At 34.0% G+C, this 26,377-nt stretch overlaps 2 long non-coding RNA genes across 5 annotated transcripts in view; one reads left to right on the forward strand and one right to left on the reverse strand.

The window, feature by feature from the left end:
• Positions 1-517: 517 nt before the first annotated feature.
• On the reverse strand, positions 518-25,905 carry LOC117670537 (uncharacterized). 4 transcript variants are annotated; one of them, XR_009621066.1, is made up of 5 exons: positions 25,692-25,905; positions 22,261-22,324; positions 21,967-22,158; positions 20,090-20,147; positions 518-585 (listed from the first exon to the last, which is right to left on the reverse strand). It is a non-coding gene; the product is annotated as an uncharacterized LOC117670537 (long non-coding RNA). The 4 variants fall into 4 exon arrangements; XR_004592660.2 differs by lacking the exon at positions 518-585 and having other exon boundaries at positions 19,923-20,147; XR_015734461.1 differs by lacking the exons at positions 518-585; positions 22,261-22,324 and having other exon boundaries at positions 19,923-20,147; positions 21,967-22,119.
• The window catches only part of LOC148113352 (uncharacterized), a 127,912-nt gene continuing 108,133 nt past the window's right edge, over positions 6,599-26,377 (forward strand). The window contains exon 1 of the long non-coding RNA XR_015734462.1: positions 6,599-6,873. This is a non-coding gene — a long non-coding RNA (uncharacterized LOC148113352). The remainder of the gene's footprint in view (positions 6,874-26,377) is intronic.

Below are 26,377 nucleotides of genomic sequence, written 5' to 3' on the forward strand. Positions count from 1 at the left end.
TTAAAATTTTGGACAGTAGATTAAAAAAACATTTGAAAGCCTAGTCCTACTGTGTTCTTATTCTCTCTAGTGATGTCATACTCTTTATTTTCCCTTAGTGTAAAGAGTCGGTGCCTTTTTCTATTTTCCACTAAGATATCTTACACAAAAGCATCCATTCTTAACTTCTAAAGGATTTTTCCCCCCTTATTACCATTAATTAATTTAATGTCCATAGTATTAAAAACTGAAAGCTGCACTGATGTTTTTTATATATTTACTGCACTATGCAGAATCTCTAACACAGGAATTACTAAAGCACATTCAGCTTGATTCCAGCTTTCTTTATTTGATATACATAGGTCATACCTCTTGTTTGCAATATATTGTGTAGAATCTATTTTTCTTCTTCATAAGACAGAAATCATGATTACTTCCAAATGATATTTGGTTCATTGTTAAATCATTCTTCAAATGATGAAACCCATAATTCTTTGTATGATGACTCAAGATGTGTAATATCACTTCTTCCTTGCAGACATCTATGTTCTCTTGCTTGAAGATTGATTCTGTTCTAAGACATTTTTATCTAACAAAAGCTGCAGTCTGTACAAAAGTGATGTTTATCTTATTATTCATGCAATAGCTCCTTGGATTAGCTAACTCTTTTATTTTAAGTTATTGTGATTTGTTTTTGTTTTCCTACCTTTAAGTTACATTGAATAAAGCAATCAATAGAGTCTGTCTGTCTATCTATCTATCTATCTATCTATCTATCTATCTATCTATCTATCTATCTATCTCTTTAAACTGCCCAATAAATGAAGCTCTCTGGATGGCTTTCAATAAAATACACTAGAATGGGATGAGTTGACATAAAAATAAAAACATAGTGACTTTCTAGCTTATCTTTTGTGTTTACTACTACTGTAAGCCTTTATCTTGAGTTAAATTCCAGTATTTGTCTTTAAACCAGAATAATGTGTGAAGCAAAGTTTATGTTCTAATTAAATGTGAAATGTACAATCAAAATAATTAGATCAACCAAGTAGTCATTTGAAAGAAATTAATTCAACCATACTGTTATATAAATCCAAACATTTAGTGAGAGAAAGAGAAAATAGAAATGTAGCAATTGGCTAACTCAACACTTAAGATTTAGTCAAACATCTATAACTGCTTAACAATTAAAATTTAATTATCTTTTTCTGCAACCATTTTATTTAATTCAGAATTGTGGGAAGTGGAAGGCCACGTCAAGATTTGTCTGGTATGATGCTTCAGAAAAGGAAAAGGAAATAGTCATCTATGTAGCCAGAGTAGTTTCAGTCCTTAGCATTTTAAAAGACTACCTTGCAATCCTTTGAATTCAGATATTGTGTCACTGAATAGAGTTGCCCTTTCATTTTCCCAATGAAACATTCACCTACAGATAGCTAGTGCTTAAAGGTTAAGGTGTTAGATATCTTCTAATTTTTTAATATATTCCTCATCAGGTATATAACTAGCTTTTTTAACCAAACAGGGATGAAGGTGATTAACATTTAATAAAAATAGTCAAGTTGTTTTTCTCTGTTCATAACCAGAAGCTGGATATTTTTCTTATTGGATGTCCCAGGAGAAGGGAGAAAATTATCATTCAGAGCCTTGCGATTCAGCAACAGACTTGTTTAAAATGGATTGGATAGAAACTCAAGGAATCTCACTGGATGATCCTGTGGGGAAAGTAACTATTAGAACTCAGGACCAGTATTCATTTTGAAATTATTATTTTTTTCTGTTTTCCAAACATTGTACGTTACGCTCTTTATAAAGAAACATTAACATTTCAGAGAGAAGCTGCTCAGATTACTTATAATCTTGATCCACGTCATCATGAAAGTTAAATAAATCAATATTGATTTATTAATATAAATCAAATTTAAAAAAAATGAGGATTCTGTTCCTTAGCTTTACTGCATGCACAGAATCTGAAATGCTCTGATAGATAAAATGAACCACAGTGGCACAGTGGTTAGAGTGCCCTGAGTCTCCGGAGAAAGGCGGCATATAAATTGGACTAAATAAATAAATAAAATAAAATATAAAAATAAAATTATATATATGTGACATTAAAAAAAGGGTTCCTTACAAGCACAATGAAGATAGATTAGTAAAGGTACAAATAGCATCCTACTAATGATAGCCAACCACAACAGACAATTCAGTAAACTAGCATCATATGTGTGCTGAAAGCACCCCCCCCCCGAAAAAAAAATACCTGAAAAGAAAGCAAACAATAGGACAGTGATTTCAGAATATAAATCAGAATATAAAACATCAAATTGTACAATGGTAAATATTCATGAATTTCAGTGTTCAGACCGTCCTTTATTTGGGCAGCAGCACCAGCTGTGCACGGCACATTGTTCATGCCTATATTATTTTGTCAGTTCAGTGTTTTAAAGAGGCTCGTGTTTTAAAATCCTACTGGTTTCAAAAATGCATGTGTTTTCTAGTAAATAAAACTGTATTATCAACAGTTGGATAAAAATTCACATCATCAGCAGAATGATTATTTTGCACATGGATCTTCTGTTTGAGAAAGCTCCTTATTGGTATGCTATCCAAAGATGTTTGCATATTCTGTTCAGAACCATAAGGCAGAAAAAAATAAAAGGCTAATGAAAGACTTAGTTTTAAAAATAGGGTGCTTTTGCATGTGATCTGTCAGTATTTATATGCTGCATAACACATGATTGTATGTTTCTAAAATTATATTCAGTTGCTCCCTAATTTCTTTAGGAAACATTGGTTTTATGCACTACACAGCATGAGAAAATATTTGAAAAGATCAGCTATATTAGTATATTGGAGGAAAAAAATGGATTCTACAGCACTTTATACCAACTGCTAGCAGTACAGCCTTTCATGGACTAACACAGAGGACAGCATCTTTTTATTTTTTTCTTTGAGTTCAAGGGACTGGGACCATAAGGAATTTCCTTCATCTGATAAACTAATACTCTGGCTGGTCATTTCAGAAAGATCATAGCAATAGCAATAGCACTTAGACTTGAATACAGCTTCACAGTGCTTTACAGCCCTCTCTCAGCAATTTACAGAATCAGCATATTGCCCCCAACAATCTAGGTCCTCATTTTACCCACCTCGGAAGGATGGAAGGCTGAGTCAACCTTGATCCTGGTGAGATTTGAACTGCCAAATTTCAGGCAGCCGGCAGTTAGCAGAAGTAGCCTGCAGTACTGCACTCTAACCACTGTGCCACTGTGGCTCATTTTATCTATCAGAGCATTTCAGATTCTGTGCATGCAGTAAAACTAAGCAACAGAATACTCATTTAACTTTCATGATGATGTGGATCAAGATTATAAGCAATCTGAGTAGCTTCTCTCTGAAATGTTAATGTTTCTTTATAAAGAGCATAACGTACAATGTTTGGAAAACAGAAAAAAATAATAATTTCAAAACGAATACTGGTCCTGAGTTCTAATAGTTACTTTCCCCACAGGATCATCCAGTGAGATTCCTTGAGTTTTTATCCAATCCATTTTAAACAAGTCTGTTGCTGAATCGCAAGGCTCTGAATGATAATTTTCTCCTTTCTCCTGGGACATCCAATAAGAAAAGTATCCAGCTTCTGGTTATGAACAGAGAAAAACAACTTGACTATTTTTATTAAAGAAACAGGCACCATACAGACTTAAAGGGGAAAAACCACACTGTGCTGCTCCACAGATGAGTCTCCGGGTTTTTGCCCAACCTGACCTATCTACTTAAGTCAGATTTTCCTCCTCTTACAACTGAATGCTCAAGTCTTATTTATCTAAGTGTTCACAGGCTTTACTGATTTGGTGGAAAGCATGATCATTTTCATTTGCATTGCACAATACAATTTCTGCCCCTTTCAGATGTTTATGCAACGTTTTTGATATGTTTAATTTACAGTATATTTTAAATGTTTCTGAAATGCAGTTGAACTCAGCTATTTAAGTTTTTCTTTTAATTATTAAGTGTATGATTGTGGAAATTCCATATGAGAAAGTCTAGAAAAACGCTTCCTATTAACAGATTTCTCAAAAAGGTTTAGGGGAGTGACATCAAACAAATTAAACATTTGGTCAAAAATGTAGACAATGAAACTTTCTGTTAAACTATAAAGAGGCAGTTTTATTGAAAGGATAGTTATTACTGCTTTCTCTAAACTATTGGTCTAATGGTTAAGGCCTCAGGCTATAAATGAGAAGACTGTGAGTTCTAGTCCTGTCATAGGCATGAAAGACAGCTTGATGTCTTTGGACCGGTTATTCTCTCTCAACCCAACTCACCTCACAAGGTGGTTGTTGTGGGGGAAATAGGAGGAGGGAGGAGTATTGGGTATTGTTTGTTCATTGAATTATTTATAAAACTAAAGAAGGCAAAATTTTAAAAAATTGAAAAGCTAAAAATCTACACTTTTTCAGATTGTTCAGATTATAATTCTGCAGACTATATACTAGAAGAATATAAACAGAAGAATATTGAGGTCATTGACTAGGTTTGCAGACTGAAAAAACGATGGTTTGTTTAACCATTTTTATCAAATAAACCACATTTAGCTGAGTTTAACAAACTACAATGGCTGGTTTGAACAATACTTTTCAACAATAAAGTGAAAGGTTTTTTTCAGAGTCTGCTTAGTCTGTAAATAATTGAATCAATGTGTGTGCGCATCTGTGTGTGTGTGTGTGTGTGTGTGTGTGTGTGTGTGTGTGTGCATCTCTGTGTGTGTGTGCACGTATGTCTCTGTATGTACTGAGATACAATAAGAAACCAACAAACCATTCAATGTAACTTCATAAAAGCTCTCTTTTGTTCTTGTGTTATTTTCAGGGTTCTTTTCTATCAAGCTTTGTGATCATAAATCTTTCAATACATTCTGGTAATGAATAACTTTAAACTGTGTAGGTAGAAAACAGACCACAGCTTTCACAATAAATGTTGCGGAAACCAATTAATTCTCATATTTTGGGAATTGCACAAACCAAGAAGGTCACTAGATAAAAGAAAGATCATGCACATTTAGCAGGCTACTTTCTTTCTCTTTCTATTAATCAGTTACATCGGAATAAAGATTTTTATATGCATGCAGGCTCATCAACTGCTTTGTGTTTAATATACTTATTGTAAAATGAATGCATACCTCTGATACAGGGGGCAATTATAATCTGTAAAGTACTATGAACAATTCTATTAAGTATGCTATCAATTAATGAACCATTAAATTTAAATTGTTCCTGCAAGAAGTACAATTTATAAAAATTCTCCCTAAACAGTTGTTTTGCTTCAACAACTAACATAATATAGCTTCTTGCTGTCTTCAGGGAAATAATGGGAGGAATTTTACAAATAATATCTCCCACCTATGCCTCACTGAGTAGATAAGTTTTCACGTACATAGACTGAAAGAACTGTACTCTAGAAGGTTTTTGTTATTTTGTTTTTTAACTGCTTAAATATATTGCATAGAACTGCAGGTGATTATCAAAGAATAAGATTTTGAATGAATCATTCTTAATATATCTGCTTTGTCTCTTATGGGTCCTTATACGACAGTTTGTCATCTAACTATTGCCAGTTAAAATGTGTGTAAATTAGTATAAGAAAAATAAATATTTAATATAGAAGTTTCAAACTTTTCTTCTGGATTGGTATCATTTCTATTGAAGATCAGCTTAAAGTGGTATAACATATACTTTTGGGGTATAGTTGTTTTTTTATGGTACTTCTACCACTATATATTAGAATGTAAGGCTAGTGGGTACTATAAATAGAACCATTTGTCATGGTGAAACCAAATAATGGAAGAGCCTCTTCTATAGAATTTATAAGTTTTTATCTGTTATAAAAGTTTTTATTTCATTATTTTTATCCAAATCTAATCTCATGATTAAAACTAAATTTCAATATATTTTTTTCTTTTCAAAGCAAATTTTGCATTTCACCTTCTTCAGAAAGCCATTCAGAAAATATAATAGTTGTAAATACAATATAACAACAACAATTATAAATCAGACATACACTATTTTTTAACAGCAGATAGCATCAAAGGACATTAAGCAAAAGAAAACCAAACTCTGGACCTACAATATGACTACTGAAAGCAATTTCTATCTTCAAAGTCTAATCAAATAATATTTTTTTTAAAAAAAATTGGTCCTGCTGTTACTATTGTTCCACTGCCTTTTTAAACAACAAAGTCTCTTCTATGAATTCTACAATTACAGTATATAAATAAAAATGAACATTAAAGAATAAGGCATATGTAACCAATAAGGACAAATTTGGTTTATATTTATATATCCTGTTATATCCTTAGGAATAGTATGTTAACATTTTTTTCCTCCCTCTGGCATTTTCCAGCATCTCACAGTGCTAGTAGATATTTACATTTTAATGTTTTATAAGTAATGAATTTCATTGTGTTTAAACCCATTTGCCAGTTTTCTATGAGACACTTCAAGAAGAATTCTTTATAGGCACTGGCTTCCTGTCATTTGTGTTCTTATAATTGCATTCTCCTGTGCAAATGTTCAGTTTGGCATCAGATCTGGAATTATAAAATGATCTCAGTTTTTGTTATAGAATTCATTGTTTTCTTTTCCTTGTTTTAATATGCTGATTGAAAGAGATAAATCGGTGCACTTAAAAAAATGAAGTTTGAATATACCAAGTGAAAGACTATAATGGCTCCAGCTGTGATGTGTAATGATGTTTCCAAAAGTGATCATAATCTCTAGAGAAGAATTTATCCCTATTTTTATTTTTGATGGGATAAGATTTTTAAGGTTTTTTTTTCATTGCTTCATTTGAGGAAAAGTTGGGAGCTGCAGACAGAACATACAGATTACAACGGTAATTATTTGCTTTCACTTTTGTAAATATATGGGAGAATATGTGTAAAACCTGGGTTATTGAGTCTAATATCAGAAAAGGAATTCGTTAAAACAATGTGAACATATGTGCATGTAGCTTTTCCTTAAAGACATTCAGCAATGGGGGGGGGGGGTGTTATATTCCTTGGTAACCAGTTTCAGTTTCAAATTAGTTGTAGGATTTTTTTCCCCAATCAGCTGATTCCTATTTAATCAGCTCCATTTCTAAGATCCTTTTCCATAGTATTTTGTCCTTTTACAAATATGTAAAGAATATCTTCTATTTTGTGAGGTTATAATAATGAAATGTGCTGTTTCCAGAAGTTAACACAGTTAGTAGATAAGTAGATAACTGAGATAAACACAGTTATTATCTCCATCCAATTTGATGAAGAACTGTGGGGTACAGTTCCACATCCACCTAAGATCCAAGTTACTCAGTTTATTGTTAATTAGCATACTAATTAATTTATTAATTACAATGTCAGTCAAATTTGTCCAATTCTTGCTAAGGTATGACTATCACATTTCTACCATATTTACCCGATCTAAAAAGTTTCTCTAATGTTACCTTGTTGATACACCTTTGATATTTCAAATCCATATTTTGAAATTTATTATTAATAAATTAAATAACATTAATATTATATAATAAAATATACATTATAAATATATAATATATATTACATAATAAAATCATTAAGTTAATGAAAATGAAAAAGATTTTTGTTTGCTTTCCTTATTTTCTTTTTTTAAAAAAAATATGGACCAAATATTTTTACATTTTATAGTGTCATCATCTTTTATTTTGTAACGACTAGAAGTCATTAACCTCCTTCAAAGCTATATAAACAAACTATCCTTTAGTTGTTTATAATCAAAAGTAAGTCTCATATATCTGCTCCTGAAACCAAAGTTTAATTGACTAGTTTTTATGTCATAATTATAAAATGCAGTAATTATCCTTGCTCCTCTGAACTAATTTAGTCTTTATTCTGTTGTAAAATTTAGATTGATGAACATAAATTCTTCAATGAATGATTCATTTTTGCCACATTATATTTGCTATCCCAGATATGTATATGTTATCCATATATACACATATATACATATACATAAAATTTATTGACAAACCGGTTATTTACCTTTACAGTACCCTCCTTCTCCTCCTCTTTTCCTCCTATCTTGATGTTATCCAACCTTGTTGGTATTTTAACAACAGTTTTCAAATAGCTCAGTGCCACGGATTAACAAAATTGAGTACATAACACTAGACTAGACTAGACTAGACTAGACTAGACTAGACTAGACTAGACTAGAATAGAATAGAATAGAATAGAATAGAATAGAATAGAATAGAATAGAATAGAATTCTTTATTGGCCAAGTGTGATTGGACACACAAGGAATTTGTCTTGGTGCATATGCTTTCAGTGTACATAAAAGAAAAGATAAAGATTATTATATAAATCATTCAGATGTCTGAAATGACATCTCTCCTCAACTTTTTTAAGTGCATTAACTGTCCTTAAGTGTACTCATTTTTATTTCCAGAACTTTATTATCTTAAAAATATAGATTTATGGCAAGACTGAATTAAATGAATCTTCTGATGGTATCTCCCAGTCTGAAATAAAAATATATGCAAAAGTAATTTTAACCATTCTATTCCCTGACCATTTAAACCATTCCTAATTCTTTAATGAATCATTTATATCCTTTGATCATTTTAATCCTATATTGCAGTATCCTTTCTCTTGCCTATTCACTCAACATTCTATTTAGAATTGTGCAGACCTGAATCCTAAAACATGTACAGAACCATGTACACCACTCAAAAATGCTTTGAAATTTCAGCTAAATAGTCTAGGGCAGGGGTGGGCAAATGTAGTCAAGCTGTCTCAGGAATTCTGGGAGTTGAAGTCCACAAGTTGTAAAAGGGCCACATTTGCCCACCCCTGGTTTAGGGATTTGATGGTACTTATATGTAAAGCTAGTAACCATAGGTAATACTATGTATTTGTTTTGTGCGACAACTATGCTCTGCAGGAGATCAAGCAGGTATATAATAATGCTACATAATTCTAGCACATAGTCTACAAATGCTATTAATTAGATACATATATAAATTACTTTTGAAAAAAGGTTTTGGGAGACATTATTTTATATTTTATTTTATTCTATGGATATTTATACTTCTTCCTAATTTATGATGCTTCCTTCTAATACTTGTTAAATGCATTTGTAATTTGCTCTCTTTGACTCATCTGCGAACATATCTGGATTTCAAAAATTCAAGGAATTGTGGAATTAAATAAGAGCAAGAGTTTGGTTCATAAGGTCTTCTAAAAGAACTGTGAAGTGAACTGAAAATAAATCTTTGATTACAGACATGCTCTCTCTCTTTTTAAAAAAAGCTTATATCAAAGATTCTGAAGAATAAAAAGATGGACAATAAACCTGCATATACAGCTAAAAACAGTAGATCAATATAGTGGGGAAAATGAGAGATAAAAAACAACTATCTATGCTTAAGAATACTGAATGACTTCCACAAATCTTAGTCTCCAATTACATTTACTGTAAAATATGCCAGCTCCAATAAATAATAGAAAAATTCTACCAACTCATTACTGGCAAATGCAAATCCAGCTTTCTGATTTTATATACCATTTTCAAATACCAATTTTCTGATTCAGGAAATACAGCAGCAGCAGAAAGCCCAGTCGAACAATAGGAATTGTAAGAATTATCAACAGACTAAATGTGGCAGAATATTGTCAATTATTTTTCCTACTTCCAATTTTTAAAGTTTCCTGCCCCACTTCTTGCAAAGATTTTTGGATTTGCCCTTTCCGACTTTAAATTGAATACAAAGGAGCTGTCCATCATATCTTTGCTGTGGTAGTTTATTTTTACTAAATTTTAGAACACATTATGATATCTACATTATAATTTGGCTACTTATTCTGGTGGAAATTAAAAAATGCATTATATTTATTGATAGGTTGGATATTTAATGTATTAATTAATAAACAATACACAGGTTTCATATACACTGCACTTGCACATTCAACAGATTAGAAATGACTGGACTATGTTTCAATTTAAGTGAAAACCCACTCTGAAATATCAAGAATTAATTTTCCTAAGCTGCTTTAGAGAGTTCAGGTGTAGTAATCTAAGTGCTTTCCAATTACATGTAATCCTTTAAATTAGTCATTGATTCCATTTACTTTGGGGCTCTTACATCTTTTTCTGTTTCTTTTTTCCCTTTCTTGTTAACTCTAATATTATGTAAGCTCCTGTTCTACTTGCAATATATTATAATTGAAAAACTGCTAAATAACAGGAGCTTAATTCTCCATGGGAATCTGCAGTATAAAGAAGAAAGAATCTGAAATGAATAAGACTAACAAATGTAAGAAGGAAAGAACCTTTGCAAACTTCAAGAAACTTCTGTACTGTAATTGTAATTGTTTTAAAGTTTTGATATTTATTTTCATCATTAAAAATTATTCCAAAATGATTGGAACCCCCTGATTTCTGTTAAGTATAGATAAGCACTTCATCTATAAATTAATAGATTCACTGCTTAAAGAACATAAAATTTTGGAACTGTCTACATATGCTTATTACTCATTTATCCTTGGTACCAAAGGAGAATTCATTCATGGGTGTGTGTGGGTGTGTATAAAAGGTTTGGACCATGTTCTGTATCAGCTGTTATGGTATGGGCTAAATCAGGGCTGTCAAACCCCCGGCCCATGGCCGGATGGGTCACATGCTGGCCACGCCCATGTCCAGTTTAGTGAAAGGGAAAAAAGTCCCAATATATCACGTGATGCTGTCGTGACAATGTGAGTTTGACATCTCTGGGCTAAGTGAACATGGTGTGCCTGACCTAGTCATAAAATGGATCCAGATGCTTTATATTAATAGTAACAGCTGAATACAGGTATCCTTAACTTATGACATTAGTTGATCCCAGAATTACAGTAAAAATCATTGGGATCATTGAGCAGATCATCACACGGCCATGCACAATTTTGTGACTTTTTTGAGGTGGTAGTTAATGAATGCTATGTTATTAAGCAAATCCATTTTATCTAATGCTTTTTTTTTCGACAGAAACCAGAACTAAATGCTAGAAACTGGCAAAAAAAAAAACATGGTCATGTGATGTCACTGTGAATGGCCATAAAGATAAGCCAGTTGCTAAGTGCTCAAAATGCTATCATGTGACCATGGGGGAGGGTGAGAGTGTGGCCAATGGAACTTCAGCATTGGGTCATAAATACCTTTTGGAGATTCTTCATAATTTTGAACAGTTGCTAAACAACCTGATGTTAAGTGAGGAATACCTGTGTAATGTGCCACCTGGCTTTCTGACAACTTTCTTATAATATTTATAAGGATTAGTATTATCACTACTGCTATTCTCCTCATAGATACCATCTTGCTTGCTTCACATGCCCCCTCGACCTTGCTCATAGCTACCATGAGGGAAGAACTGCAGTGTTTTATCCACACATGAAATAAGCATTTAAACAATTTTGGTTTGTGCCTCAATATAAAAAAGATTGGGTATCTAGAGTAGTGTTTTACAATCTTGGCAACTTTAAGACATCTGGACTTCAACTCCCAGAATTTTCCAGCCAACCAGGACTTGAAGTCCATATGTCTTTAAAGTTGTCAAAATTAGACATTAGCCTGAGAGCCTTCATCATTCTGGTCAGTGGTGAAGATATTCTGAAAACAAACAAAAGTACTCAAAGAGATAAACTTGACACATTTGCAAAATTGGCAGAATCCGTTCAGTTGGGCTACAACAGTGATGGTGAACCTTTTAAACACTGAGTGCCCAAACTGTGCATGCATGCATGCCGAAATGGAAAGGTGCGCAGGTGCATGCACGGACATGCGCAGCAGAGACCCAAAGATCAGCTGGCCGGGAGGATGTGGGACATTCCAACACCGGCAGCGCAGCAAGAAGTAAGATCTTTTTCTTTCATAAGCTTCTGTTTCATCGTTTGCAGGGAAACAGAAGCTCATGAAAGAAATGCCATGGAAATCTGACCTGGGGCGACGGCATGTGTGCCAGCAGAGAGGGCTCTGCATTCGCCATCACGGGGCTATAACTTACATTCGTGAATGCTCCAAGAGTCACTAAGGAAATTTTCAGAAGTCAGAAAGAGCGATCCTGTCAATGCTCTTCTCCATCTTTGGAATGAAGAAATAGAAATACAATAGGCCATTGATATAATTACTTCTAAGTGCACTGCGGTTCCTTTTATGATAAGCAGAAGTGGTTTATAATTGCCATGAGAGTGGCTTTGGTGAATACAATCAGGCCTAACACATAGTAATCAAGACTTCAAAAAAAAAAAAAAAAAGCAATTCAAGAAAGCTTTTTAAGATGGGTGAGGATTTTATTATCAATAGTTCTAGAAAATGCAATGCTAGAGGCATTGAAGACCCACCAATGTAGATTTCAAAGGATAAAGAGATAAAATTAGTTAGATTTGGGTCAGCTAGAATACTTCTTTTTATATAATATATTCTAAGCTATGCAGCAGAGTGTGTGGTCCACTTGTATTGGATTACTGTCTATTTATAAGATCTGGATATAGGTCCCTACTCTATCACAGATTTTCTGGCCCTCTGCTCAGTCAATACAGCTAGATGAGGGGAATTTACTTCAGGTAATGGTTATGGTGTTTTTTCATGATTTACCTGTTGTAAATGGAATTTCACTCCTTTAGAAAGGGGGGGGGAAGTAGCTTGTGGGGGAAGGGAGTTGTTAGAACTTGTCTTAAGGTTCCTTACCAGCCTTCTGAACCCATGGTTTGGCACCTTTGGAATACCCATTCAGGAATTAATAGTACATAATTTGGAATATTCTTTCTTTATCCTCTTCCCATCTTTTCAGTAGATGCATGATCGTAATGTAATAAATAATGTTTTAATGTAATATGTTTGGTGAAGGATTTCTGAATGCTTTAGCATGTGAAGCAGCATATAAATATACTGAACAAATGAATAAGGGACACCCATTAATTGCAAAATAAAAGGTGGCCCACTGAAGTCATTGGGCAGAGGCTTCCTAACGTAGTATAAAAGAAATGTTGAATAATAATCTTAGAGGTGCATTGAGAATGTATATTTTATCAGCCAGACCTACTATCCATATCAACATCTTCACTTCCCTATGATTCTGCATCATCTGCATAATGAATGCAAATATGCATTTATATGATTATCTCTAGTCTTCTATTACTGTGTTTTCAGTAAATACAGAGTGAAGGTTATACCTGGAATATGAATTCTGAATTCTAGTCAGGAAAAAAAAAATCCAAAAAGAACAACAAATGCAAACAAAGTAAAAATTATGTTGTCTTTATTCATTTTGTATTTTCTTATTAGTGCAGGATGTTATCCAGAAGTTAATGACATGAGAGCAGAGTTACATAAAATTGTCTTATAATGTCTAAAAAACACAAATGCAGTTCTTAACAACTACTGTAATTATTCTTATTTATTTATTTGTTTGTTTGATTTATATGCCGCCCTTCTCCGGAGACTCAGTGCGGCTTACAATGCGTTAAGCAATAGCCGTCATACTTTTGTATATAACTTCTTAGTAGGGCTTTTGGCCCCCCCAAGCAGTGTTCTTTTTTATACAAAGTCAGCTTATTTCCCCCACAATCTGGGTCCTCATTTTACCTATCTCGGAAGGATGGAAGGCTGAGTCAACCTTGACCCTGGTGAGATTTGAACTCGCAGTAATTGCAGGCAGCTGGCAGCTAAGTGCTTATTTATCTTGCCAGTATTGCATTTGAACAAGGGTTCCAAAATGCAGACAGGGTTCTCTCATACTGTATTTGTTAATAATTACTATTCAACTGAGATATTTATTTTCAAGACTGTACATATTATACTGTATATAAGAAATATTTAGTGAAATTACAGAACCTCAAGAAATGTACACAGGATAATTCTATATGGTATATGGCTGTGATGGCGAACTTATGGCATACGTGCAACAGGTGGCATGTGGAGCCATATCTATGGGCATGCGAGCATTGCCCTAGCTCAGCTCCAGCACGCATGCACGTGCTGGCCAGCTGATTTTTTGGCCTTCCGGGCCCACCAGAAGTTGCGAAATGGGTCATTTTCAGCCTCCAGAGGGCCTCCGGGTGGGTGGGGGAGGCCATTTTCACCCTCCCCAGGCTCCAAGAAAGCCTCTGGAACCTGGGGAGGGCGAAAAATGGGCCTACTGGGCCTACTGGTGATTTCTTTGCTGTCGCATGCCAAAAGTGGGGGGAGTGCGGGGGGGTCACACACGCATGCATGGGGCGGGGGCATTGAATTATGGGTGTGGCCACGTGCACACGTGACTCCCCTGTGCTCCCTCTGCTTTTGCACACGACAGCAAAAAGGTTAGCCATCATTGGTATATGATATATATAACAAAAAATCTAGAATGTTATATATCTTTCAGGCCATTAAGAAGAACAATAAACTTCTTTCACCTTTAAGGGAATCATTTACTTGTTTTTTGTTTGTTTGTTTTAATTAGTAAAAAATGTTGATGCAGTATTTTAAGCAGCTGAAAAAATCTGGACATTATAGCAACACTTTATGGGGAAAACGTTATTTCACAAATATTTCCTTTAAATGTTTTGAAATATTTTCTTAAACAGCTTAACTGCAGTACATACATTGGCCTATATATTTCTCAGGATAATTTTTTTCCAATTAATATTTAACATTATGACATTTTTACTAATGTTAAAACACAAAAGGAGTTCTAGCAGTTATTTGGAATGCAATTTTTGCATACAGATATAATTTTTTAGTGGACCAAAATCCAGTTCCTCAAAGTCTTTTCTTAAAAAAGCAGAAAATCCCACTCATCTGCATTGTTAAAATACTAGACAGACAAACAGACAGACAGAATAGCAGGGTAAATTCTAGAGCTTTGCAAATCATTCAGCAAAATATTATGTTAACAAAAGAGTCTTCCCAAAATCATATCAGTGTGATTCTTATATAGATTTTCTAAATTACCTATGAATATTTTGCACACCCTTATTAAAGTTATTCAAAAATTCCTAATTTAAAGGCTTTTGAATTTTTCCAGTACAGAAAATGACATAGACTTAGGATATTACCATAAATTTTGATAGCAAAGTATTTTCTTAATCTACTTTCATTTCTCTCTTTTGCCTTTTTACAGATTATAGCAATATCACTTAGACTTATATACCGCTTCACAGTGCTTTACAGTCCTCTCTAAGAATCAACATATTGCCCCAACAATCTGGGTCCTCATTTTAACGACCTTGGACAGATGGAAGGCTGAATCAGCCTTGAGCCAGTGAGAATTGAACTGCTGAACTGCTGGCAGCCGGCAATCAGCAGAATTAACCTGCAATACTGCATTCTAACTACTGCGCCACCACGGCTCTTATTATGACAGTTATAATAGTCTACTTATCTAAATATTATTTTTCTTATATGGCATTTACTTTTTACTATCCTTGTTTAATAAAACTGCTTATCTACAGTATCTTTATTCTCATTCTTGATTTTTTGGGGGGGGGCATAAAAGTTACATGTTGCATAACAGTTATATAGTCCCAAACATTCTTAAATTATCATCATTCTAATTCTATCTTTTAACATAAAAGCATTTATCACTATCCCCTTACTATTTATCATTTAAATTTTTTTTTAATAATTTGACTTGAGCTTTTCAAACATATCATGTGTGAAACAATTTCATTTAGATGAGAGCCATACTCTGAACATGAACTTATATTTTGAAAGGCCTGTATGAATCACCCTGATTCAATTCAATCTGAAATCAATTAGAGTGAATAAGGAATAAAAAAATAGTATACATAATACTATATATTGGAATATATACTATTTAAAAGGAAACAGCTCTTGAAAAAGTATCAAGTTCTTATTCTAAATCCTATGAAATACAAACTGTCATCTTTCCCCTGAATGATACATACATTTTAAGAATTTATCTAAAGTTTAATCAACTCTGGTCAAAATTTCAATAAATTCCTATGTGAACAGAAGCTACCACAATCTCTTCATGGTGCAAAGTTAAACAACATTTTCAATAAATTTAAATGCATACTTACTACAGGTTTTTCAACTTACAACAACAATGGAACCCAAAATTTCTGTTGGTAAGTGAGACATTTGTTAAGTGAGTTTTGCCCCATTTTATGACCTTTCTTGCCAAAATTGTCAAGTGAATCACTGCAATTGATAAATTAGTAACCCAGTTCTTAAATGAATCTGGTTTCCCCATCGACTGTCAAGATTGAACCACATTGCTTCTTTCAAACCTTAATACTTTTCAACTTGCCAATGAACTGGTGGGGAGGGAAGGGGGAAATACAATGCTGAGATTATATGCAGAAATTGTGAGAGCTTGGCAACCATCAAGGTCACCATTGCAGGTGCTGGAGAAAGAGATGGACTGTTCCCATAAGAAAAGGATGTCTCATAATGTGATCACCCAGGGGTGGGGAGAAAAGGAAGCTATTGTTTAACTAGGCGAGTATTTGTGTGGGAAAACCAGAGCTGGTTTTGTTTCTTCAGTACCAAAATGGTGTATCCAATAAAGTTTTAGTTTTGGGAATTCAAAGCTTTTGAGAATGTTTCCTTATTTTGTGTTCACTAGTTGGAAAGTTGACATTGACTTTGCTGGTCAGAAATTCACAAAAGGTGATCACTGAACTTTGGGACATAACAACAGTCATAAATATGAACCAGTTGCCAAGTATCTGAATTTTGATTACATGATTATGGATATGCTGCAATGGTTGTAACTGAAAAACGATCCTAAGTCACTTTTTCAGTGTCGTTATAACTTTGAATGGTCACTAAATGAACTGTTGTAAATCAAGGATTACCTGTATTCATATACTGTATATTAAACACTTTTTAAAATTTATACAAAAATAAGATAGTAGTCAATACTGAAGATACTAAAGTCTAGACAGCCTTTCAATATTCCTGGGCCAGAAATTCACTCTTAAAGATCTGGAATGTAATTCACTTTCTAATGGACCTTACTATGCTTATCTTTTTGCATCAGTTTTGGACTCCGCTTACAAGAAAATACATAGTCAGCCGCAAGGTAAATTTTTGTAGGTGAATTTGATATAACTCTTTGTCCTTCGTGTTTGAATCCTTAACTTAAAGTCTTCCATCATTTCTAGATACAGTACCTTGCTTCTCAGATGACTCATAAACAGTCACAGTCTTTTAAAAATTTGTATTGAACAGATAATTATTTCACCTAGTGCAATAATAAATAATAATTACTAAATTAGATAGAAATATTGATAAATTAGTTCATAGATAAACTTTTCCACTATAATTTTCAAGCTGTTTTTAGATTCAGAAGCAGATACTTTTTTCCGTATGGATTATTTCTTCCATTTACTCTGCTTCTTCTGCTACAGTTTGATGCACTAGAAAATAATTGCTTCATTTAAAAAAAAAATCTGAAGACTCTGGGGAAGTCAACATTCTTTTGATTTGTTTCCCAATGAGTAATATGTGAAAGCAAAAGTTTTATAATATCAGAAGAGAAAGCAAAGTATTGCTTATATATAAAATACATTATAAATATATATTCTAATATATGCTTCAAAATATATGATAAAAACTATTTGATTGTTGACAGGTTATCAAATGCTAGAATATTATTTTCTTAGCATATATTTATATATAAGAACAGAATGAAATCATCTGTTTTAGATTCACTGGGAAGACTTTGTTCAGTATAAATGCTTTTTTAATTTTATTGGCACGCTGCTGTCCTCATTATAGAAAAGGAGAGATCTGAAATGTTAATAAAAATCTAATGATTATACTATTCAATTTGTTAGGGAAAAAAAATCAGGATTGATAGTGATAGCTGCACTCATTATTCTAGAGATCAAAGAGCACACCAGTTTATTTTTTCTGATGCCTGTGGTCTTATCTTAAAAAAGATGTTAGAAACTATGTTAGAGAAATATGTTTAGAAACACAATGTTAGAAACTCTAGCTTTATGGGAATTTGCTTTAACATACTGTGCAGATTAATCCCCCATCCCATGAACTGGGATAAATAGATGAATACAACAACTATTTAGACAGTGTAACTTGGAAAGGACATTATCAAAGGGGCAATAGAAATGACAACAATTTATTGCTTTTTGCTCCTGGGAATCTCTGATATTTAAAATATCATACAAAGCTTTTATGAGAACATATAATCTGTTCAGGAATTAAATACAAGGTATTTACTTCTCTGAGGAATATTAGGATTTTAGAGGCACACAAGAGTTGCCAGTTTGAAAAAAAATGTGTGAATGTTTTGGAATAAAAATATACCAATTGCAAATTCTTTACTAATTTAAGTTAAAATAGAGAAGGACATTCAAATGCCAGAGCAGGTAAGACCAGGAAGTTTATTTATAGATACAAAAATATGGGATAACCAGTAGGTATTGTATGGCAGTCCAATGTACAGTATTTATGTATGCATTTATTTGCTTATCATTATAAAGATAACAGATGAGGTTTTAATGCAGCTTTAGTTGAGCATTGTAACACTGAAGGGACACCTTGGGATGTTATTGTTGAATTTCTCATTGCAGCTGAAAAATTTTCACCATCACAAATCATCTTAATAGCTAATGTGTAAAAGCCCTGATTATTTAATAAAATTATGACCTGTTTAATTTTACATTTACTTCTACATTTAAAATATTGCCTTAAAGAAGAATCACCCAATAAACCAACGAACAAACTTTATAAAATATTCCCGTGGGCAACATACAGCATACAATAGCTCATAAATTTTCTCTAACCTCTCTTATCTTTTGGAAGCAAATTTTCTTGCATCACATTAGGTAGAAAAGTAGGATAATTTCTTTGAGAGTTCCTAATCAAGAACATAGAGATTTCCACTTAAGTTTCATTAGTCGACATGAACAAAGTTAATTACAGTTGTAAAATAAAACGCCTACATATTGAACAATATATTCAATTCCAGTAGTACTTTGGATATTATGGGTTAATGCACAGTCAACCAGACGTTTAGAACTGGATTCAACATTTTTACCCAAGGACCTGGGATGGGCAGATTTTGATAATATTAAAAGTATCAGCACAGGATATAAGTTATTCCAAATAAAACTGCCTTTTGCAATTGACCAATGGTGATTTCGACTATGGTGATGTGTTCAAGTGATGTTCAGATGTTTTGGATTGCACCCAAAGTACTTATTATTGTTGGTACTCCTTTTTCTCTCTCTTTTTGCCACAGTTGTTCTACTTCTATTTGCAGGTTCTTGTAATTTCTTCCAGTTCCCCAATGCGCCATTGTTGCTATTTTGTTGTGCCATTATTTGTAGTCAGTTTTTGTGACCTTCTTGCAGCACAATGCAGCAGCTAACTAGATGGTCTTTGTTTAAAATAATATAACTTAGAAATTCAATTTTAAGTTTCGAAGAAATTTTCATCCTCTGTGTAATTTAGTGTTTAGCTTGTTTTTTTTTTACAATTATTACTTTATTTTGCTTAGAAAACAAATTAAACTACAGCTGTCGCCATTTTAAATGTGAGAAACTAAACTTAAACATTTGTTATGAAAATAGTTTTCTGGATCAAAGACTAATGTAAACAAACAAACAATTTTCGGAGGCGTAACTCATTCATATCCGGCATTAAGATTTTTCAGAGTATTCTGATTCGTATAACTTATTTACATTCAGGCATAAAATTTAAGTATTTTGTATGGATCTATTTAATATTCAATGTTGAAATTTCTATGCTACTCTTGTTTGGTATTTATATATCATCTGTAGGAGCATTTCCATATGGAAACACATACCCATACGGACATTCAGTACAATTGCTCTTATAATGAACATTTCAATAGCAATACTTCTTTTATGTCTCGTTGATTAGATTGTGTTATAGATTGAACAGATAATTGAAGTAATCAGCTGTTTTAATTTATTCACAGAGGGATAATTATCATTTTCTATCATGCAACACCATTAATGGTTTAACTACTACCTTTAACTTTTATTTTTCATTTTCTGAAAAGGCTTTCTGTAAAAAGCTACACAACCAGTATCATTCAGCGCCTCATAAATCTATTACCTTTGCAGTTGTAAGGCCTTTATTTTGCAGAACTGGGGACTGGGTGTAACATGAGAACCTAGAAGGGAAGCAGTAAGTGAAAATGTGCTTAAATACAGTCCTACTTTAAATAAATTTTAAAGGAAAAAAAATCAAGGTGAAATACATTACGTAGGGGTGAATCAAGTATGTAATTTCTAAACAATCATCTTTTATGCATAGAGTTATGTAAATGAGTCAGAATCAGAAAAGAGCAAAAATTCAGGTAGCAAATAATTATAGTATCAAGGACAAGTGCTTATATTAATATCCAATGCTAAAAGTTAACTTTTTGAAATTAAATATGTAGTCAGGGTAATTGTACATAGTTTAGAAAATATAATATATTATACTATACTATACATATATATATATGACCAAATATATATATATTTGGTCATATATATATACCAACCTAACCAGGTTGGTTAGCTGTGTCGGCTGTGTTAATCAAGATGTAATAACACAGCCAACCAACCTGCTTACAACAACAAAGCCAGCACTCCCCACCTCCCCACCAGTATTTATAGAGAGACGGCATCTCCGATCACACTTTGCTTGCACAAGCACGAAGCCGAAAACACCAGCCTGAAGATGATGAATGAGACTTCGTCGAAACGTCGCCAAGACACTTCCAATTTTATGTGGGAGAAAACCCAAATAACCAAAGACCTACATACAAACACCCGCGAAAACCTCAGAATATACATACATACATGTATACATATACATATACATATACATATACATATACATATACATATACATATACATATACATATCTATCTATCTATCTATCTATCTATCTATCTATCTATCTATCTATCTATCTATCTATAAAGTCTTGGCGTATTGGGTCTTTTCCCATGTAAGATTGAGAGCATCTTGGCGACGTTTCGACGAGGTCCCACTGGTCGTCTTCAGGCTGGTGTCTTCGGCTTCATGCTTGTGCGAGCAAAGCGTGATCGGAGATGCCATCTCTCTATAAATACTGGTGGGGAGGTGGGGAGTGCTGGCTTTGTTGTTGTAAGCAGGTTGGTTGGCTGTGTTGTTACATCTTGATTAATAGATGGAGTTGATGTTTGCAGATTAGTCAGCTGTTTCATAACATCCTGTGTGGCCGAGGTCCTAGCTGTGTGCCCATTAGTCTTTTGTGTTGTAACGACCTGGGTAATGGGTTGTGTGGTAGCATCCTGAGCTCTAGTGTTGTGGCATCCTGAGTCCTGTGCTGCAACATCCTGGGTAGTTGGCTGTGTTGTAACATCCTGAGTTCTGTGATGTATTGTCTTGAGCAGATATATATATATATATATCCCCCTATACATTATAGAGGCCACATAGTGCCATAGTGCTATGCTGAAAGCAGGTGCCATTTTGGAAATGGCTGCAATGAATTGAGACCACTCTGAAATGGGGCCCACATCCAGGACGGCACTATGCAGCCTCATGTAGGATGGCTGATTTGCTGCTTCCTGGAGGAGATCTACAGAAAAGTATGTGGCTAAGCCATGGTAGAGGTGGGGATGATGGGGTGGGACCCAGTGGGGTGGGAAGCAGGCCGAAGGACTGCAAGGAAACATTGGGGCATTATGGGAGGGAAAGATACTGTAGGTTACAGTGTCCCGGTGATAGGTTGTAAGGCAGGCAGAATGGCTAATGGAACTAAATTAAAGAAGGCTGAATGAAAACATGATAGCAGTTTTCCACCAGTTGAAGAGCTGTCACAGGGAAGACAGCATCAATTAATTTTCTGTTCCATCTGAGGATATAACAAGAAACAATGGGTTGAAGCTCATCCAATATGGAAAGAAGGAGGAATTGCCTGAGAGTGAAAGGTATTAAGCATTGGAACTACTTACCTCCTGAACTTGTGAGTGCTCCATTGCTGGAAGTTTTCAGAAAAGATTAAATAATTCATTTGTCAAATAAGATGTGAAGAATCCTGCCTTGGGCAAAGGGCTGGATTAGAAGATATCCAGCGTCCCTTCCAATCCTATGATCCATGATTGCTTCTGTAGTGTGAGAAAACTGCATAGATTTGCCCATTGTGCCTGTAGGAGGAGTTCAATGTAATCTGAGGGCACATTTACTTACACTTTATTTATACTAGTTTCCTTGATTCATCTTTAGAAAACTGGTCCCATTGCACCTACCTTTTAGTTTGCACACGATGGATATTTGCTAATGGTTTAATTCCTGGAAAAATATCTTACTGATCTGAAACACACATTTTTTATATATTATTCAACCCTTATTTTTACAAAAAACACAAGGCAGTAAACATACTTAATATTACTTCCTTCTCCTATTTTCTCCACAAAAACAACATTGTAAGCTGAGACAGAGTGATTGGCCCAAAGTCACTTAGTTGGCTTTCATGCCTAAGGTGGGACTGACACTTGTAGTCTCCCAGTTTCTAGTCTACTACTTTAATCATTACACTAAATGAAAATGTTCTCAGCAGTAAACAATTATCCTCTCATACAGATCAAATTGAAAATATAATTTCTACAGATCACTTTGTTTCTTATACTTTGGTCCCTATTCAACCCAGTGCCTAAGATGTCTCCCTTTTCCTTCTTCACTTCCTGACAATTTTAATAGTTTTGGGAAATATATAAACACAGTTTTAATGAAAGATTAGTTTATGCTTTTAAAAGATTCACTATTACCTTTTCATTGTAAAATGTTCACAGAATATTAATTATTTCTAAGGAATTTTTGAGCTTTTTTTAATGTTCTAAAATCAGAAGGCCTGGCTGGCTCAGGAATTCTGGGAGTTGAAGTCCACAAGTCATCAAAAAGCCATTGTTTTCCCTCCCATGTTCTAAATATTGCAACTTGGTTGCCATTTCAGTCTTCAGATTCCACTAATAAAAATCTACAGTGTAATTGGTATCCAGTATATTTAGAACATACATCATATTTGCAAGAGATATGTCTTCTGAATAATAATTACTATAGAATAATTAGTATTGTATTTGTTATCAAGACAAAAGTGGCACTTCTCTGCAACTCAGGTTGTTGAGTTAGGCAACTCAGCTACCGAGAGTTTTAAAGAATGGCAGTTGCTGAAGGATGAAACTGTGTATGTCACATGATCTGCCCTATGCCTTGTCTTCAATCCTCAGTATGATCCTTTTTGTATAATGAAATCAAAATCAATTATGCTTCTTTCATTTTTTCTACATGAAATTGAAATGGTACACATTTCCTAAATCCCAAGAGTTGAACAATCAAAAGTCCTCTTATCCGCTTTTGCTTCCCAACAGGGGGAAAAAAAGAATGCATATATACATACTCAAGTGTCAAATCTTTGCAATATAATTCTATGTGTTACTTCCTGTTCATATAGTACAGTTCTTGCCATTGTTACTGTTAGATAAATTAATAGCATGCTGAAATGAAACATAGCATTCTATATAGATTTCTATGATAAAGGAAATTTAACCAAATCCTTTATCTCTATAGTTAATAGTATTTTCCTCCTTCAAGCTGGGTCATGAACATTTGCCTTCTTTTGAATTCTAATGGAAAAGCCTGTCAAGAGTTTTATGGGCAAAATGGTGCTGTATAATAAAAGTTTCTTAAATTCCAGAGTTACAGTTTCTGTTTTAACATCTTTTCTTTTACTTATTTTTTCCAATCTTAAATGCCTTCACTTATGCTCTTTCTCACTGGCAATAACGTCAAGTCCTAATCCCAGAGGCCACCATTCCATTTACTCTATTCCATAACTCTGAAACATATACATTAGCTTCAAATATGAAACTTTATCAACTGTTGTCAGAAAAATCCATGTGTAATATACCACATATTTTGCTTGGCATAGCAAAAATATCCTCATTCTGATAGGTTAATGAGGCATGATATTCTTTGCCTCAAACTACAATGACTATTTTTTCCTTAACTACACTAATCTTCTCTAATATTTTCCTATCAATCTTTAAAATGATTCTCCTGAGTCTAAACAATAGTTATTTTCAGATTGAACCCACACTGTATCAAGAGTTTCGTAATACAGTATTAAAGCTGCTCAACTTTTTTGCTCAGGTGATTGTAAATTTATTACCACCAATACCGAATACAGTAAAAGTAATCCTCTTTCATACACAAAAATATAACCTAGAATTTACAAGAAAAAAAATTAACTGCAATCATTAGTGTCTAAGAAAAAGCTATATATTTTAATGAATAGGTAACTCGGTCTAACAGTTTAAAGAAACTGGTAGTTATCAAAATTTACAGAATACGGAACAACAGAGTTGTAAGGGACCTTGGAGGTCTTCTAGTCTACTCCCCTGCTCAAACAGGACACCCGATACCATTTCAGACAAGTGGCTGTCCAGTCTCTTTCTTAAAATGAGGAAGGAGCCTGGATAGCTCTGCAGACAAGGCACTATAATTTAACACCAGCTGTCTGCAATTAAAGTAAGTTCGAATCTTGCCAGGCTCAAGGTTGATTCAGCCTTCCATCCTTTCTAAGGTAGGTAAATTGAGGACCCAGTTTGTGGGGGCAATAAGCTGACTTTGTATAAAATATACAAAAGTATGAAGGCTATTGCTTAACGCACTGTAAGCCGCCCTGAGTCTCCGGAGAAGGGTGGTATATAAATCAAATTTAAAAAAAAACAAAAAAAAAACCTCCAATGATAAAGCACCCACAACTTCTGAAGGCAAACCATCAATTGTTCTCACTGTTAAGAAATTCCTCCTTAGTTCTAGGTTGCTCCTCTCCTTGATTAGTTTCCATCTATTGTTTCTTGTCTTACCTTCTGATACATTGGAAAATTGACCCCCTCTTCTTTGTAGCAGCCCCTCAAATATTGGAACATTGCTATCATGTCACATTAGTCCTTCTTTTCTCTAGACTAGCCACACCCAATTCCTGCAACCATTCTTTATATGTTTTAGTACTCCAGACTTTTAGTCATTTTAGCTACTCTTCTCTGCATTCTTGCCAAAGTCTCAACACCTTTTTATAATGCAATAACCAAAACTGGATGCAGTATTCCAGATATAATCTTATCCAACTAATTAATTCAACTAATTGATTCAATTTATTGGATCTGGTCCAATAGCATGTTAGTTGAATCTAACCATGCCATTGGACTAGTGCTGCCTCACAATATAGTAGCTTTCTTTCTGTTCCAAGTCAGAGTTCACCTATCAGCTAAAAAACCTTTATCAGTACATGATACTTGATAAAGTCTAGTTCCAATAGAAAGGAATGTGGAATCCTTGGTACTATCTCAGCTTGGAGGTTTTCTTGCAGACATTTCATTACTTCAATAGGTAATATCATCAGTGTGAGATACTGACTCAAACTGACTTGCACTAATGATGTTTCCTAGTTAGGCAATGAAATAGCTACAGATAAACAACCAAGATAGCCCAAGGCCTTTATTATTTAAGATAGTGCCTCTCTGCTTCAGTGTCTACAATCCTGTGACAGGATTGGTTTGATCTGAGTCTCATCAAGTAAACAAGGCAAATTTGTTCAACCCAGAAAGGCTTTCTTGTCATTGGACATACTTTTGATATAGCACTCTGCAAAGATCTGCATGGTTCCCATATTTCTCACCTTCAAGTGTTTTTTCCTACAGCTTCAGATCATTCATGCAAAGGAAGTAGGATAGCCTGGTAGATGTTTTTGATATTTGATGATGATATTCAGTATTGTTGACAAGGAATCAGTGCAGTGACAAACAGTAGTGGTGATAGTGAGTCTTCCTGAAAGTTTCTTCTCTTTATTAACCTTTCCCAATCTATCACCACTGGCTAGCAACCATTCTTCCACTGTGACATAGATCTTTGCACAAAGCTTCTGATTCTGATCCTGTAGACCATTGTTCACTAGATTTCCAGGAACTGAAATACCTAGCATTGACTCCGAGGATGACCAATTACTTGGGTTCGTACCCCAAGCTCTGGAAATCATTTTGCATAGAAAGTACATCTTTTGGGGACAGATCATTTGTGCTGAGATGTCTAATAACATCAACATCACATTTCTTACTGGCATTCTTGTCTATTTTAAAGATACACCTCTTGTTTCTGCTGGCAGCAGCACCTGACAGACACCTGACCTCTTTCAACCTTCCATATCATTTCCTACAATTACATCCCTTACAATTGAATCACCAACCAGAAGGTGGCTTCTCTTTTTGGATACCTTGCTCTTCTTGCATGACTGATGTATAATACCTGATTCACACTTTCCCCTATCCAAAGCAAGTTCTTCAACTAGGACCACGATCCCCTGCTTAT

The sequence above is a fragment of the Pantherophis guttatus genome, chromosome 5, assembly GCF_059756535.1.
Source record: "Pantherophis guttatus breed Tessera chromosome 5, ASM5975653v1, whole genome shotgun sequence".
Lineage (NCBI taxonomy): Eukaryota > Metazoa > Chordata > Lepidosauria > Squamata > Colubridae > Pantherophis > Pantherophis guttatus.